The 19528-nt window shown below is 34.6% G+C and overlaps 1 protein-coding gene across 8 annotated transcripts in view; it reads right to left on the reverse strand.

The window, feature by feature from the left end:
• shakB (Innexin family member shaking B) overlaps positions 1-19528 on the reverse strand; it is a 111039-nt gene that overhangs the window by 37770 nt on the left and 53741 nt on the right. Inside the window, exon 1 of one of the 8 annotated variants that reach the window (XM_085192407.1) lies at positions 17217-17400. The exons of 5 other annotated variants lie outside the window; for them this stretch is intronic. The gene's annotated coding sequence lies outside the window, so the exon portion shown is untranslated. Of the gene's footprint in view, positions 1-17052; positions 17401-19528 lie in introns of those variants that run through there. 2 more of the 8 variants (XM_085192406.1, XM_085192405.1) reach the window with 2 other exon arrangements.

The raw sequence follows: 19528 nt of genomic DNA on the forward strand, positions 1-19528 counted from the left end.
ATATCACATACATACAAGACATATTGTAATACAAAAATATAATAATGATCAATAATAGTACTCTCGTCTAAAGAAAATTAATACAATATAGAAGCTCATTATAGCAAAAGTTGAACAATGGACCAATATTATTTCTTTATTAGGTTTCAAGCTAATTTATATTCAGATACTGATTTTTTTTTCAAAAGCTATTAATATAAGGTTGTTTTATTATCATTCATGTTCTTTATTTTGTATTTTTAGATCTTCTCTGTATCCCGTATATACCAGAAGGCAGAAAGAATCTAGTGACAAAATACTCCGTTTTCAGCATTTCACCCGAATTCGCAACATTGTTTGCTGAGTGGCAGAACTCAACGATGCGTTTTGTGTTAACAGAAAACTTACTACAAATACATAAAAGTGCTTCACGCTACTAACTTACTTACACATATTCATGTGCTTTTTTTTTGTAAATTCCAAATTTCAAATAAAGTATCATTTACCTGGCATTTTAATAATTTAGTTCCTCGTCTCAACAAGCAAAGTCTCGAAAATTATACGAAAAGTAAGGAATGGAATTCCCTCTGCCTGCCCTGATATCTGGAATACTCAGTGAAGCTGCATCACAATAGTTCACACAGAAATAGAAGAAACAAATATTTGTATTAAATAATAATTCTATTACTAAACTGTAGTTAAACTACCTCTAAATAGATATGCAGATTGACTTTAAAACTAATATTAGAAGCAGCTTTCCTTGTTTACATGATAATAGCATAACCATGATGCAATGACCGTCTACTGAAATGAATGTATAAATGCAAAGCAGAGCAGCTTCACACTCATTGCCGCAGTGGTGCAGTAAGAGAACCTACTGGTGAGATACAAATTCTTCACTTTCTGTCAAATTTCGAGACATTCTGTGTTGAATTCCGAAACTTAACGCCGCGAGTCGTCTTATCAGAGCGGGGTAATGAAAATAATTCATTAGTCACTTAATGAGGATTGAACCCTGGCACTTTAGCATTATGTTCACAGTCAGTCAGTTCGTTGTACTATCACTTTCTATAATACCATGTCCAACTTCTAATATGATTATGGTCCAGTCCAATAGTTATTCATAACCATGTAGTCCAGACTCCAAGTAGTTCTGAATATCTCATTCAATGTTTAAAAGAATATCAAATATTGGAACGAAGTTCCTTACGGCAGGCTTGGAAGAGATAGGGATTTCGCTGCGTGACCGAACTGAAAAAAATGTGATAGTAAAACCTTAAGAAAAATGCGTGGAATAAAACCGTTAAATGAGACGTGAGCAGGCGCGACAGTCGCATACACAGACGAGTAGTGTATAATACCTTTCTCTTTCTCCCTCTTTCTTTTAAGTAATTTATTATTTCCTAAAATACTGAATTTCCTAAATACTTTCTTGTACTTAAATAAAAACTAATCAGCAAAATTTAAAAGAAAAATCAAGAAAACCTACATAAAATTGAGCACGACTTTTGTTGCAATTTGTGTCGATTCTACATTAGCCGAAGGAATTTGGTTCCTACCTGGTGTCCCACGACACCACACCATTAGTTTTTCGTATAGTTTTTTGTGAGTATATCACTAACCTTATCTCTATCTGATCTAACACTCCACTCTATCTGGCAAGATATTCATATTAATTTATCATTAAAATAGCACCGCTATTTATCATTGCAATAGCGGGTTGCCAGACCATCTCATCATACAATGGCATGGCATCGACAAAATAAAAACAATTATACCTAAAGCTGAAGAATTGTTTTGTTTGAACACGATTATCTCAGAAACTACTAGTTTAAAAAAAATAATTTTAAATACTTATTTTTTTCCACATTATTAAAAATAGCCATATTGCATTCACCAGACATCAGGACATTATATTTATAATTTAAGTACTAACCTTATAAACGATACCATGCAAAAGAAAATATTTCCATACATCGAGAGTGGTCAATAAAACTCAATTGGAAATGGAGAGATAAGACGTTCCATTTGCAACGTCCGTGATGTATGAGATGTATGAGATGCGCACGCGTTTGTAAATAGACCACAATTGGGTTAATACCCTGAGGTTTCTTTTACAGCAGACGATTATGTTTTTATCAATTAGTAAGTAGCTTTTGGATGACGGTTTCTTTTTGATTTTTATTGTTTAGTTACTTAATTATTTTAATTATCTTGCGGTTGTAGCGGCTATAGTGACTCAGGGGGAGCTGATCTCCAAATGAGGGAATCAACTATTTTCAATTTTCGAGCACCGGTGAGAAGTGCGACGTTCAGCTTCACCGTAAAATACGCAATGCCTCGAATTCGGACGAGAAGCACAGACGGAGAGTTTAGATACTTTGTTCTTCCTGTTCACCCTGTTCTTTGTGGTTTTCCCTTTCATAATAAATGACGTGACAGTTATTTTTATGAAAGAGAAGATCAGTACGAAACGATTATGTAGTTACACCAATAACAAGAATACACATACATATTGACTATTTTTAAAGATTTCAACGAAGTATTGATCTGGAAAAATCCCATCATATTATCTTAATTTGGATGTACCTACCTACAATATGCACTCAATATTTCGAAAATATGAGTGGAGAATGATCCGTTTTGAATTACCTTCTTTCTGCCCATCCTGCTTTGTGCGGAATACCGCGTGAAGCTCAAAAATAAGGAAACTGGTTCCTGACCATGAACTTGAAGCATTTTAAATGTCACACCAATTTTATCTATCGATTGTTGGACTTAAGTAGACCATTATACCAAGTTGATAACTTTAATAAACGTACACAGAGCACAATGAGGCTCAAGCCTACACTTTCCGAAAAAAAATCAAACTCCAATGAAACAAAGTTGCAAAAAAGTGAACAAAAAAGTTATATCTGGAAGCCGCTTTCGACAGTGCATTTTATGAAATGTTAGCTTCAGAGCTTTGTTTGGTTAAAAATATCGACTGTACATATAAGATATCAAAAACGAGTTTAACTGACGCCCCCCCGGTACTGCGGTACTGAAATAGATGAGGGTATGGCTGTTTAAAGAATATTGAAGGTAGCATTCGCTTGTCAATTTGTTTATTGATTTGGAGAAGTAGTGCGGGTTAGCTTTTAGGGTTGCTGATTATAGTTTCACGCTACAGCACATAGCAGAATGAGGGAAGAGTCAAAAGGAATTTGGGAACATAGTGTTCAAACACTATATAGTGTTTAGTGTCTTAACACTAGGCTCCCTCTCAAGCGGATGGGGCATACCCTATTAAGACTCTTCCGTTCCCCACTTTGCTATGATAATCCGTATGTATGTACCTATATGTTGCTGCTTATACAAGAATTTTGAATTCTTTTCTTTGTGAAACCTTAATTAAGTTTTAATGTACGCAGAAGTCACATCTCAAGATCATCCTCATGTCCTTCAAAATCTAGTACTTGCGAAGATAAATTAATAAGCAGTTAAAACGTAATTTATTATGCACAAACATTAATCTTGTAATGAAATGAAACATAAAATACATCAGATATTGGTTCAAATATATACACTTTGAGTACAGTTTATTATTTATCTGTTCAGTATGTAATTTATTACCCGAACTATGAAATTAGTGGCATCTAACATACAAATAAACGAGTAATAGCATCAGAGATAAGTTGGTTTGTCAATTGCTTTGATCATGACTTTCTTTAGCTTTAATTTTTTTAGGATTGTTTAGATTTTGTCCTGAATTCGAGATACTGCGCAGTGAAACTCAACGCTGCACTATGACTTAGTAGAGCGGGGATTAATTCCGCCAAACTCCCTTTTCTTAGACCTTAGACCTTAGACTTAATTATATTTGCAAGCTAAACCAAGCAGCCGGGTTTTGGCAGAAACCAAAACTATGATTTTTGACTAAAATTGTCCGATCTCAAGACAGAAACTGATATTTCGGTCACTAAAGAAAATATAAAATTATTTTTAAAATTGTTTAAAGAACAAAGCTTTCTTACTACCACTGAGAGGTTAAGGCCAGTCTCACACATAAATTTGACACAGTCATCGAGGCCGGTCGTGGCGTAGAGGTTCAAACGTTCGACTGTAAACGCGACGGTTGGAATGCGATTGCTACTTGGGGAAAATAATTATTATATATTTTCATTCCCTTGCTCTGGTAACGAGGCAAAACGCGACGCTAGTTCCGCCACTCAATATGCAATGCCTTTAGAATTTGGCGAAAGTAAAACGGAAGTATCTTAATGGAAACGGAGTACTTTAACACTAGGGTCCCAGGTTCCTTCTCAAAAAATATAAAAACAAATTATCTTCTTAAATGTTTATAATTTACTTAACATATGAGAGGATTACTAAGTATTAAAAAATATGAATGTAAGCACACCCGACCTACATTTAAAGTAACGAGTAGTATATAAATCACTCAATTCGTAGGTGCTGTAATATATATAACTGTGAAGTTTTGTATGTTGGGATGTCTTTATTAATATAGCGAGCAAGATAGCAAAATAACTATTATTTTGGTAAATTTTTCATACATTTAATATGTTAATAATATTTATTTCTATTTAGCAAAATAGCAGCGTTATGTACCCCAATAGGACGCATGCCGCGATAAACGCGATGGCTGTCAATTCGATTCCCAATCGATGCCACCTAACTCTGGGGGCATTGTGTGTTGAGCAGGTACACTCAGAGGTGTACTTTGCCTCGGTCCCAGAGCTAGGAAATGAAAATATTAAATAATTCACTTTCTCGAGTGTGAATCGAACTCACAACCTGTCGCTTACTGTTACAATCAAACACTTGTGCTTGATTGTAACAGTAAGTATGTATATGTGTATATATATGTGTAACAGTAACAATAATAATATACATATATATATATATATATATATATATATATATATATATATATATATATATATATATGTCAAAAGCAACCTTACCACGAGCATGTTGTTATAAAACACACCCAATGTTACTCCAACATAAACAGACATTTATGAACTTATTTCTTCACGTGTCAGTACAGAAGTTAATGTTACTAGCTATTTACTCTAAAATACACGCACCATTTATTTATTTTGGAAATGCCTATTCTCTGGAAACTGGAAAAAACACTGCAAAGGTTAAATTCGGCGCTAGTGATCGATTAATGAGTGTAGGTACGTATTTATTGAATTTGCGTCAATAAGCACCAGTCATCTTGTATATTTTAAACATTTAATTTCTCAAACGTGGTGGTTTACTGAGAAACAGACGGTTTTCCAGTGAATATATCACATAGGGCAATTAAATTTGGCATTGTGAAGGTATGGAGTTGTAAATTGTTTACGTTATATCTTTATTCGTAGGTGAGACAGGGTTATGTTTTTAACTGTTTAACTATACTAGCTGTTGATTCTTCGCCCGTTTGTTTACGTCACACATTCTAAGTGCGGGAGGTGATCGTGGGTACAGTGAATTAGAACAATATGATTATCGTAATATAATTCTTAGCCTTCACGGTCTATCCCGCACATGGCAGTATAGGTAGAGAGATACTTCCATTCCTCATTTTCCGGTGAATTCTAGAGGTATTGAGTGTTGAGTGGCGAATATCTTCATCGCGCATTGTCTTATTACTAGAGCGAGAAAATGAACTCTGAGTGGGAATCGAATCCACGGCCATCGCGTGCGTTAGTCGCACGTTTGTGCCCTGCACCTTGACGCTCTTGGAATATTCAATAAACTCAGTAATTCCAGTGATAAGAGCGTTTACAACCAAGACAATTGAAGGGAGAAAACAACAGAACGATGTGTCTTATCACTAGCTTTTTTCTGTCTTTCTATCTATATGCAGGACTGAGAGAGAAGCTATAAAACAACTTTAAAATTTTCGCTAATAAAATTTTCTAGGTCACTTGTGGTAACGTCGTACATAGATTATAAAGTAAAAGGTAAAAAGCGCCGTCAACAGTAAAATGGCAAAGCTAAGTGTCATCCAAGTATAGATTCTATTTTCACCTAACTATTATTAGAAGTATTGGCTATCATTGTCATCTAGTGGACTCACTGCAAGCATATATTTTTGAACACATATTCGTATAGTCTACTCGTAAAGTATTTAATATAAGAAAGTATATCTCTAAGGTATATATAAAAGAACTCGTCGTGGCGGTGATAACCAGCTGGTGGCGGTTGAGGTCCGCCTACGCAATGCCTAGATAATTTGGCGGAAAATGGGAAACGGAGTGTTTTAACACTAGGTTCCTTCTGCCTATATGCTGTGTGCGGGATACAGCGTGACGCAAACAAAAAAATCTTACTAATTTAGACAAATCAGTTGAAAAATCTACCTGAAGCCAATAATACAAATATTACAGTACACCTAAATTGATATACCTATCCATATATTAGCTAGGTCTTAAATAGCACGTCTGGCGATACGTTTTCAGCGGCGGTAAGCAAATACTCGAGTCTCGATCAATGTTACTGAACAAAAAATAAACTGGCGATATGTTGGTCGATTTACGATTGTAAATAATTGTGATACGTACAACGGCTTCTGTTACTATCAAGGTTTTTGGGCTGTTCAAGGTCTGGGATTTGGACTGGTGTTGCACGTGGTTTACCTGATTATTGTCGTTTTTTTCGTTCGTGTATCCTGCATATAGTAGAGAAGCCAGAAGGAGTATGGGAATCGATTGTTAAGACAGTCTGTTTTGATTAAGACATCCGTTCCTCATTTTTCGCCAAATTCCCGATTCATTACGTATTAAGTGGCGGAACTTAACGCCGCGTTTTACCACGTTACCAGAACGAGGCAGTTAATATATTAAATATTTTAACTCCCTCAAGTACTAATTGAACCCACAGATGTTGCGTTTACGTACTCTATACGATGTGCTGCTTTGCCACGACGGCCTCTATCATTTATTATTATTTATAATATAATTAGTTTAAGCTGTCATTGCACTGTAAGATTACTCCCACATACTGGGAGACAGAGTACGGCGTTGAGTTCCGTTACTTAACACATCGTGTCTGAAAATTGAAGGAAAATGGGAAACGTAGTGTCTTAATAGTAGGTTCCGTCTTGAATTGTTTTCCTAATCTAGTAAGTTAAAAACCGGCGTTCGTTTCCAAAAGGTTAAATGTAATATTTCTCAACGAAAAAATAACACAATAGTAATAAAAATATATGTGTAACGTACAAAGAGCGATCGACAATCCCTTTGATTGGACTACGGCGCTATTTCAAATGAAATTTCTTTACAAAAATCATCTATTGCAATAAAATAGAGAAATCGTACTTTAATAATAGTTAAAACTAGTAGTTATTGTACATACAATGGCAATACCGTGAAGTCCACAGAGTAGTATACAGTACGATCAACGAGTCGTGGCCTTCCTGAAGCTAGCTTTACTGAACTTATGCGCATTGTTCTCTCGGGAAGAAAATATCCAAATGTAAGAAAAATCCTACAATCAAATCTGCGCAGCCGTCTACAGCTAACTTCAGGGAGGCCACAACTCGTCAACCGCACTGTACAGTCGGTCAGTGTGACATTAACAGTTCGTAAAGCTCGCTTGCAACAAAAAAAATAAAATAAAACGGAAGTTGAACTCATTGTTCCTGTATGAATGAATGCGGGTATTATGTGAATTTTTATTCCTTTTTTTATATTTTACTGAAGCTTAAAAAATTCAAATTGTTATGAAAGTCCTGTACTTGTTACTTGTTACGTAGTCCTTGCGGTGGCCATGTTTTATTGTATTGAAAGGTATACGCTGTTATATGTTTCTTATTTTTTCTGAGAATGTTTGAATAGATTTTAAGGAAGAACTAAATTGTTTGTCTATCTACGGATATTAGTTATGGTTTTTGATTTTGGAAAATAAAAAATATTTTATGGACTATTGCCAGATTTTTTACTAGGTATACCTTATTTTCTTTTGCATTCTCTTAGCGGATGTGAAACGTAGTAATATTCACAATATTATTTGTTCACATTTTATCCTTTAGATAGCAAAATAATGAAATACATCCCGCAGTTACTTAATTTTTCGTGTCATTGTGCCTATATTACAAAACAGACTGAGAAAATACAAATACAGTATAAAAATATTCATATAACATAGTATGTATGTATGTAATATATATGTAATAATATATTTATGTAAACCTAAAACACTTCCTACCGATTTTACTACTCCTACATTGACAACATTAAGGCTATTGCCTGGAGTAGACCGCTCATACAGCAAAAATTCCTCGAAAATTGAACTAGAAGTGGACCATGGAGTGTCTTAACACTAGCTACAAAGCTAAAAAGAAAAATAATCATTTCACACAGTTTTCATTACGACAGTGTACGTTTACAGACATACAGACATAAACAATAAATAAACTAATAATAAAAAATAAATATATCCTCCCAAAGGACCCCATGCAGTCACAATAGCATTCTCGATGGCCGATGCACCGTTCGCTCTTTTCGCCTACTTAGCTCCTAGCCACCTAATTTCCGAGCATTCGCTCGACCGAACAAAAGACGCTGACGGCTCTGCGATAGGACACGGAGTATTGGACGTGGCAGTTGAGGTGACCTATTTCAGGTATTTAATAGTTGGTGTTGATGATCATTTTTTTTTTGTAGTTTGTAGTCTATAATTGGTCAATTTAGATAATTGGTCAATGTAAACTTGTAGATTGAATGACCAACGAAAAAAAATTGTATAAGATAAATATAAATATGTTTGTTTGTATTCCATACACCTATAGCAGAGCGGGTAGAGTAGTGGTCATTCTTCACTTTTAGACTTTGTCTACCCTCCTCCTATTTGAAGGTATCTGGGAAGACGTTAAATGGCCATAATCATAGCATATCTAAATGTTTAAAAAATGAATGTAACAATAGATAAAATACATTACTTTTTAATCATTTAAATTTAAAAAAGAAACACAAAAAATACCAAATTCTTCTGGATCAAACAGTCAACCCACAAAAAACGGTACCAGACCAAAGTGTATACATCTTGACATTCAGGCACACCCAGCGCCTCTCAAGCCTGATACCGCTTCTCATGATAACGTAAGAACCCTTATCACTGTGTGATAAGAGATTATTAGTTATAACCCTTATTATTATAGGAACAAGGGCCAATTTACCATATGACTGACACGTGCGCCCACCGTACGGGAACGTGACTCGCGGACAAAATGTATGCGTGAATCTAATTAGGACTTGAAAAGGTTTATTTTTAGTTTATATGCTTTAATTGGATTAATTTTTAAAGGAAATGTCGTTAAGTTGTCTGTTTATTATAATATTTGTGAAGTTAGGTTAACTAGGTAAAGCTTAAACTATATTTATAGTGTTATTCCAGACTTGGAAAAAATATTTTTTTAGAAAGGTATAAAATGTTTAACATTGTAAGAATTGAACCTCTTGGTGGTTTGAAGTTTGAAACCGATATATATTTTAATAAGGTTTTTTTTAGGCTTTTTTTCATCCTCGACGCTTAGTCTACCGAAGCGGGAAAAGGCAACAACCTCTAAATATATATTATTTTCTTCAAAAACAAATTGCTTCTAGCGGATTATAATCCATAACCATGACACAGGAACTACTGGTCAGAATTTTAAAAAATGTATTAGAAAGTGCATTTATCGCGGAACGCTGTATGCTAATAAAAGTTAATAATTCATAAAGAATCCTCATTCTATCGATAGAAAACAATGACACTTATTAAATTTATATTTATGAATAACTATTCAAATTGAAAATAGAATAATAATTCAATATCGAGCTCACTTATAGAAAGCTTCAGTCATAAAAATAAAACAACTTGTTTTATTAAATAAGCTTAGTTCAAATAGTAATGAAATGAAAATTGAAAAAAATGGCTGGTATTCCGTGGTAGGCAGAGGGAACTCTAGAGTCAAGTCAAGCCGTTCCCCATTTTACGAAAAACTTTCGAGACATTGTGATTTGAGTGGCCGAACTCAACACCGTACTTTGTCTTGTTAACAGAGGGAGGGAATACAAGAGGGCATCGTGACGCAGCAGGATCTATCTAGAAACGGGACCATTGTGAGTTCTATTCCCACTTGGGAGAATGAATGACGTTAATTTCCTTGCAACGTCTTAAAAAATAATAAGAATGTGAAAAACGGAGTGTTTAAAACCATGTTCCCTCTGCCTATTTTGCAGGATAGAGCGCGGAACTAAAAAAAATATGTAACCAACACTTTAGGAGCTATAATATTTCATTGATTTTCCAAAGCTAAACATAAAAGAAAGAATTACAAAGCAATTGACTCCACAATTAGGTCTGAGGGTACTCCAGTTTGATGTAAGCGCGCCGCGAGGATTAAAATTTTGTTATATTTTTATAATAAAATTTCATACAAAAATTATTTCGTAAAAAAGACCGCAACATAAAGCTGGATAGGTCTGTTAGTCTGTTAGTCCATTCGCATTAAATTCCTTCCACCATTTTCCACCGAATTCTGGAGACTTTGCGTGTTGAGTGGCGGAGATCAACGCCGCGCGTTATCCACGAGAGGATATAAAAAGATTATATATTTAATATACTTGAGTGGGAGTCGAACCTACAACCTGCCACGTTTACAGTCAAAAGGCACTTGTACCCTGGCGCCACGGCTGGCCTCATTATCCATTTTAAATATAATATTGCGAAATATGTTTGTCTAACTTTAATAAAAACGAATCCTTAACTAAAATAAAATTTATTGAGATACACCATTAAAAGTAAAAACCCTATCGTAATACAGCCCAAGTGGACTATATAAATAATACATGAAGATTGCATCTAAGTCGGAGTTGAAGCTTCTTAAAAGAGTCTATAAAGTTGTATGCTAACTATAGAAGGCTATTGTAGCACAAAATTATTCTATAAATCCTTCGAATACAAGCGGAAATAGGTCGTCCTACTCTTCTCGAGTAAGTCTTCTCTTGTATAGAAAATAAATACTATTTATCTAAATCTGTCTCTTATTGGTTCTAGTTTAAAGTTAAATATAACCTATTTGGGTTTCCTGGCTAACGTAAACGCCATAGTTGTGGGAATGGGTGCGATTCTCACGCGGAAGACTTCGATCGACGCATCGTTCAATTTTCGAGACATTAGAGAGAGACGAACGAGTTTAGTGACAGAACATTCTGTGTCTTTACGAGGACATGAAAATTCCATTCCATTTTACATCCAGACAGAAAAAAGTCACGGCTAGAAGCTTGTTTTCTTATATTATAATAAAGATTCCCGGTAGTCTCATAAGGAAGGCGTGGAAAATCGTAAAATGTATGTAGTTTATGGTTTTGACATCCTCCTGGATAATGAACTGTAAATTAATGGAGTGCGTTAAACTTGTGACCGGCTCTAAATGTTATTTATTACTTTTACTTGCTTTGCCTAGTTTTAAGAAAGTATATCTCTTTTATCTATATCTATATCTTTCTAAAACTCTATCTACTCTATCTTTCTTATCTACTTATATTTTCCTTTGTCGCGCAGTGGCTCTGGCACATCGACTGTTTGCTAACTCCACAGTTATAAGTTCGATTCCCACTATGTGTGTATAGAGCGTGAAGTTAAATAAATAAAAAAAAATATAATAGACATTTTCATTGTTTTAAATTTATAAAATTTTAAACTTAAAAGTTTATATTTTTAACGTTAACATTTAGGTAGATGTGCCTTCAATTTTGTTTAGTTTTTGAATGATTAATAATAATCGATAGACTGAAAGGGTAGATGTATCGTATATTCGTTTTAGTTAACCAATGTACCGGTGTCCACTATCTCGTATTTCTATGTGAGTTAAAAAAGAAAATAGAAAATTGTTTTGTACTGTGAAAGCAGGTGAGCAACGTTTTATCGTATAAAAACTTTTTCTCTTAGTTTGTATGCATAATATTCCTGCAATTCCAAGAAAGAATGGTATGTGGGTTCGATTCCCACTCAAGCAAATTAAATATTTATTTTTTATATTTTCTCGCTCTGGTGACAAGTAATTCCTCGAGAAAATGGCGGAGAGTGGCGAACGGAAGTGTTTAATGGGAAAGGTGTGTCTTAACACTAGGTTCCTGATCCCCTCTGGCTACCCAGCCCACCGGAATAAAAATCATGCATACAGCTCGTGAAGCTAAAAATAAAATAGGAAATATCTTAAAGAAACGATAATGACTAAGTTACCCTAGATGTGGACGATGTGTGAACATAAAATAATCTAATTCATAGTAATGTCATGATGTTAATGTGACATGTGGTATCTTCTCAGCACATGTTCCTTTAATACCCTAATAGAATTGCATCTTGACCTTAATTTAATACAAAAGCTATATAAATGAGGAATTATGACTTAGTGTTCTTCAGAAATACGAAGCTTATTTAAATACAACAATTAAAAATTGAGGATTGTTCGACAGCGTCTGCGATGGTAGCGAATTCGTTTCCCGCTCCTTTTTCTTCTTCATGGCATTAATCCCGGCTATTGCCAGGGTCTGCCCATCTCCCGCTCCAAAGAATAAGTATTTTCTTTGTACCTTACATGCAGATATAGGGCGGCAACAAGGAAGCACGCGTTGTACTGAAATGGAAAGTGGGAAACGGAGTATCTCAACACTAGATTTCCTCTGCTGAATCTGCTTTACCGAAAATAGCTTCATGCTTTTTTGATGCTCCCAAAAGTTATTGTATCAGAAAACCTTTAGAATGGCATCGGCCAACACGAGACACGCCAAAACTATCGGTCGTAGAAAGATAATGTCCCACTTAATTTTACGCTTATCGACAAGCTAAAAAATTTTTGCTTCATTGGCTGTATGCAAATGAGCCGGAGACGCCACAAGGGCTTTATTAACATAAAATATTTGACCTATCGGCCCCGGTTCAACGGTTCGAATATTCATGAAACACCCATTTTTCTCAATACTGTTGACGAAAATTACATTTGTTATGTATAGTTAGCTTAATAGGCCTGTTAAATGTTTAGTTCTTCCGCTACGTGAAACTATGCTATATACTGATATTTTGAAGCTCAAAGGTTTGTTTAAGCGTACTAATCTCGGGAACTATTGATTTGGATTGGATTTTTTTGTGTTGGATAGTAGATTTGTCGAGAAAAGCTATTAGTTAGCTATATTCACTACATCATGTAAATCGAACCCACGACTATCATTTTTATAACAGTTTGACAGTATGCCACGTTGGTTTCAATAATACATTTAAATCTAAATTACATAAAACTCAGTTAACAAACGTAAAGCCATTCATTGCTAACAAAAAAAGCCATACAATCACATAAACATATAAAACAGATAAAAAATATATTTCCAGCGAGTCGAGCGTACAGATACAGATAGTAAAAATTAAAATATCCAAAAATAAGTAGGTAGGTGGCACCTGCGCTTGCGTCACGGTACGAAGCGGGACGTTTACGGTACCGTACATCTTGATTTATGGGTTTGCAATCGTATTTTTGTTGCCCCATGCCTCTGTAGCTATAGTGTAGCTGTTCGTGTGAATCGATGGACATTCCTGCGGTTTTTTTCTTTCTATGTTTTATGGACACCCTTCAGTCACATAAATTGTACGATATAAACCTATTTGATAGTCGTTAAATGTTTAAATTTGTTGCTGTTTTTTTGAAATGTAAATGAAAATGTTTAGATTTTGCCAACTTTTTACAGTTTACTGCAATCGTCGCTACGGTTTTAGGTTCGATTCTCATTTATCATTTTGTATTTATGGTTACTGCATTTAAACAGTGACTACTGGTTTATTTATATTTCCATTATAAAGAGTTACTTTATCAAAGTTAATGAATTCATGAATCATTTAATTATTTTATACTTAGCTTTAAGCGGGTCTAATTATTGTATTGACAAGTGGAATTTATACCTCGAAATGAAACCCATTACCTTCGCGTTCACAGTCGACTCGATAATATTCAGTTTTCTTATAAACCTATATTTTTATTTAACAACAATTAAACGTATTAGTTTTTACTCGAGGATCCCCTGAGTATATCAATGCAAAAATGGGGAACAAAGTTCCTTAATTTTCACCAAAGTTTTTATGTTGTAGCAAATACTTATTCATCATATTTAAATAACTATAAAAAATATATACAAACATATTCAAGGGTTTATCGTAAAATAAAACAAAAAACAGGACTTCTATAGACCTTTCGTGTCGTAAAAATGCAATTGTATAATTTTCTATTTTCATTTTGAATGACCGAACGAGTAAAAAAAAACTGAATAACAACGTCCGAGCTAACATACGAAATTTTATACAAGAGGCCGTAATAAAAACCATTTGAACTCACTCCCTACGCTGTACACTGTATAGAAGAACATTATTTCTTTATATTGATGATGTTTTCGTATCGTATATTGATATTATATTTGTTTTAACTAGAACAAATGGTGCGATGCGTGAAGGAATATATTTTTTATTGTGTGAAGTATGAAGATAATAGTGTTGTATCTTAGTCGAATGGTGTAACTCAACGCCGCAGTTGAGTACAGATTTAAAAAATGGTAAATGAGAAATAATTATTAATATTATTAATTATTGTTATGGCTACATATGAAAGATTAAAATATTCCAAGACGATACGTCAGTTATAGCATATATCGATTATCATGGTTGTGGATTCGACTCCTAGTTGGTAAAATAAAAAAAAATCTTTTCTTTGCGTTGTTCAGTTAAAGTACAACACCTGGAATTGGGACGGAAATCAGATAACGCAGTGTCTTAGCATAATGCTAGGATAGAAGCTGAAATTATAACTCTAATATAAGATTTCCCCCAATCGAGAATTGAATCGCCACAACCGTCATGTTCAGTTGAATCTTTCTCAACTGCATTAAGAAGGCGCCATTAAACGTTGTATTTTAGAATATTCAAATAAATTAAGTAGAAACGTTTCAAAGCGGCTACTTGCGAATTACTTAACACTCCTGCATTTGAATTATTGCCAATAATTTAATTCCAATTGAATTAGTACGCTAAAGTTAGCCCTGTGCATAATTTACAGGGTTTTAACTAAAAATATATTTTTTTTTATTATCTCCACGTATAATATCAGAATAGGTAGATCTGTTTTCGTCGTTCAACTAATCTTAACGCCGCTCTATGTCTTAACGGAGCAGGAAAATTAATATTCTTGACTTCACGCTGTATCCCGCACATAGTAGAGTATATAGAGGGAACTTGGGAAGCTATGTTAAAAAATTATAAAAATTTAGTTGGTGTTAAAAAAAAATTACAGTCATGAAATTTCCCTTCCCGTTTCCCATTAAGACACTTCCGTTTTCCACATACCGCCGAATTCTTGAGGCATTACGTATTGAGTACCGAAACTCTACGTTTGCTGCGTCACCAGGGCGAGAAAATGAAATTATTAAATATTTCAATGAAATGAAAACAGTTTAAATATAATCCATACTCCACGAGGACCGAACTCACAACCATTGCGTCCACAGTGAGACTTCCACTGCACTAACAGAGCTTCAAATCTAATCTACAGAGTAAAACACAATGGCTTTGTACAGTGACATATGTAGTTTCGTTCGACTGTATAAAGGAAGTGATTCGGCGGTATATACGAGTGTTTACAAAGAAAAATGTCTGAACTGGTCGCATGGGAGACGCGAGACGTTATTAATGACAAACCGACAACTAGTGTTGATAGTAAGCTTATGTGATTTTTTTCATTTATACTACTTGCTCTTTCTTTCGGCTTTGCCTGAGTAATAAATTGGAAATAATAGAGTTGTGATCTATTCTCGAGAAAAGACTATCTATATAACACTAAAAATATTTTCTTAATTCGTACCAGTATGTAATTCCTGAGATTAGCGCGTTTAACCAAACAATCTCTTTAGCTTTATAATATTTGTATTATTATACATTTACTATGTACATTATGAGTAGATCAGTTGTTTTGAGGTAAAACATATAAGCAATTTCATATACAGTTTAATTTTTAATAAAATTTTATCTAATACAATTCTATTTATCTACGAAACATTGTGAAATTTACCTTTGTTCTGAACAAATTAAACACGCAATAAATCAAATTATTCATAAACACACACACATATTTTTCTTTTTATGATTGTTTAGTTATTATTAAATCCTTCTTCATTCGTTTTATATCAATCAACGTACGCGTCACCAAGCCATCAATCGGCTCCGCCATTACAACTGTGAAAAGCGCGCGAAAACAGTGTCCACAGATAAGAAAGATATTTACCCAAATTACATCAGTGAAATATGACGACAGATACAATCAAGAAGGTTTTAATGACCTCTTCGCTTTTTATACGGCCAATTTTCTTTTATAATAATTTTGTTTGACTCATTTAAACTAATAAAACGGACATATTAAATGTATTTGTAGAGTGATTTGATAAAAGAACGTTTCTTTAACGTTTTAAAAAAAAAACATTTAATTTTAAACATAAAATTTTTATACAAAATGAGTTGTGACTTATATGACGACAATAAAATACAAGTTTTTGGACGAAAGCAAAGACAAAATGTGAGTTACCCGGATGTGTAGTCTGAAAAACATGATTAGTGGGTGTTTAATGTTGTGGTACATAGTAATTCGGTGCCGACCGTTTTACTCAGTTTATATGGGTCAACATTGTCCAAATGCCTCGTGCGATGAACTATGAGCATTATCGAGGCATGTTTCGCAACTAAATTCATAGAAAAAAACCAAGTGACTCCTAAGGATAGATTATACGAGCGTATAGGGTTATAAAATACGTTTCAGTCAAAATACGTGTTTTACCTATTTTATGGGCAGTTCGTGAGTTTACGTGGCTTCAGCGAGTCTGTTGAGTCTAAGGGAATATTACACGTGAATACGCTTCATCATCTTTACGACTGACCGGCGTAATGGATGACAGATAATATATTATTATAAACGTTAAAATGTTTATAACTTTCGTTTTAAACATTTTTGTCTTATTTAAAAATGTGTGACACTTTCAACAATATTAGCCGAGACAATACACTCACGTGACAATATAAATTGCTGAAAAATCCAGTGACGGTCGCTCAGACACATAATTTAATGCACGCTTTTTATTTTGTCATTAACCTTCGAGGTGCTCCGGTTCCGAATCGGCAACGTTTTATTTTTGAAACACGGTTACGCGGCGATTAACCGGAACGCTCGACACCTAGCACTGGCCGTATAGAACGCAGCTCGGACTCCGGCAGAACAGACAAAGTCTTGCACTCGAAAAAAAAGTTGACTTTAAAAAAAAAGTCGCGATTTGACAAGTGTCTTTTGGCGGGAGTCGCGCGGCGGGCGCGAGCGGCGCGCCGAAACGTTCGCGTCGACTGGCCGCCGGCCACACAGAAAAGCTCCTTACGATGGATACATACAGCGAGCGGCGACGTGCAATCTATTTATAATGTTAAGTTGAACGCAACGCACGTCCATTGCCTCGGTGCCTACTAACATCATAATATTTAAAGTTATTAGGTCGACTGATGAAACACAACTCTGTTTACATACCATTTATGAACATATTAAAATTACCACCGATCCCTCGTCGCTTTGCTGGGGGGTTATTTTGGAACGTAACGGTAGTAAGGTTTATTTTTTTTAGTAGTTTCACGCTTTTTTGTATAAAGGGAACCTAGTGTCATGTTGACTGGCAGAGCGTCGTGTTTTGTCTACAGAGCGGGACACTAAGAATAATCTAAATGTAATCACTCGCTCAAGTGGGAATTGAACCTATAGCCATTGTCGTACAGTCCCCCGCTGCACGACGGGTTCAACGGTCAAAATTTAACATTACATATAAGATTTTTCACGTCCTACTCATAATATATGAGTAAATACGTAAATTTTATATTATTTACAGAAATAACAGTCATGAAACTCAACGCTATCAAAACGTCGATAAATATTAAATCGGCCACGAAATTTATGCAATGATGTATGATGTATGGGTGATAAAATTGATAGTTTTTATAGGTAGCATTAAGTAAGTAGCAGCGCCTACTGTCGATCAATGAAACTGTTAAATCTGCGTGCAAAGAAACTTGAATGTCTCACGCGAGCCGTCAACGTCTTTTCTACTTTATACTTGTGTATGCGACACTAATCCCCAATTTGCCCTTGACAAGCTATAGCTCGACTTAGCTACATATTAAATGTATTTTTTACTTGAAACCGCGATGGTCGTGGATGCGATTCCTGCAAAGGGATTTTTTTTAGGTTTAGTTGGCAGGGTGAATCTATTGGGAGTCTATTATTAAAACACTCCATCCGCATTAAGATATTTCCCTTCCCCTCTTTTCCCGAATTATCGAGGCATTGCGCGTTTAGTGGCGGACATAACGCCGCCAAGAGAAATGTCAATATTTAAATGATTTTCATGTTAGACAACAAGCAGCGTTGTGTTCCACTACGAATGTCTGGACTTTTGATATTGTGTTTATGAAATAATATTTTAGTGTTTTTTTTTTTAGAGTTATTGCTTTTTAGAAAAAACTTGCAGTGAAAAGACCGCCATTGCACAAACCATGTTAATCTAATATCATTATGTAAAATAAAGTATTACGATTCCCGATCCGGACTGACAGGATGCGGCGTTAAGTTCCGCCACTCAATATCTTTTAGGAAATGGCACAATTTGTGGAATGAAGTTTATTGACATTATTTTATGTTTTTATAAAAAAAAATTATGAATTCTTTGAAAATATGGAAATTAGATAAAAAAAAACATAAAAAAGAAATTTAATAAAAAAACATATACTTTTGATTGTTATAATATAAACGCTTTCAAAGGAAAATTGCACACCCATCAATTTTTGATTTCAACAATAATTGCTTTACCTAACCAATAAATAAAAAACCAATAAGCTACAACTACTTCGAAGATATTTTTGAATATATAATCTTATAATTAAATCTGTCTGTAACGCATATCAGCGTTACACGCGCAAATACTAGGCTTCACTTTGTTTTAAGTTTCGTGTTTGTCTTTTGCTTTCGCTTCACAGCACTAATGTTAATTTCTACTGCAGTGTTGCCAGTAAAATTCACGAGAAAGGAAATTCTGTGATCAATGAATGTAAAGCTTTTGTGTTTGTGGTTTTCTTTCCTTATTGTTTTCTCTTTTTTTTTCTTCTCAATCCCATAGATAGCAGGGTAGGCAGAGGGAACCTGGGAATCTCATGGTAAGACACTTCGTTGAGGAACGGAAGTGAGAACTTTCCGCTATATTCTGGAGGCAATGCATATTGAGTGGTTGAACGCCGCACTTTGCCTCGTTACTAAAACGAGGAAATGAAAATTATAAATTTACCTGTCCTTGAGTGGGTATCGAAACCACTGCCTGTCGTATTGACAGTCCCACACTTGTTTCTTTACACTTGTTTCTTTAAAAAAAAGTTTTTTTTTAAAATATATATACGTATTATTTAAAACTATTTAGACGATCTTTTAAATAGTAAAGCAAATAGAGAGTCAGCCACT

The sequence above is a fragment of the Heliconius melpomene genome, chromosome 11 (assembly GCF_056956725.1).
Source record: "Heliconius melpomene rosina isolate 202511_hmr_F chromosome 11, ASM5695672v1, whole genome shotgun sequence".
Lineage (NCBI taxonomy): Eukaryota > Metazoa > Arthropoda > Insecta > Lepidoptera > Nymphalidae > Heliconius > Heliconius melpomene.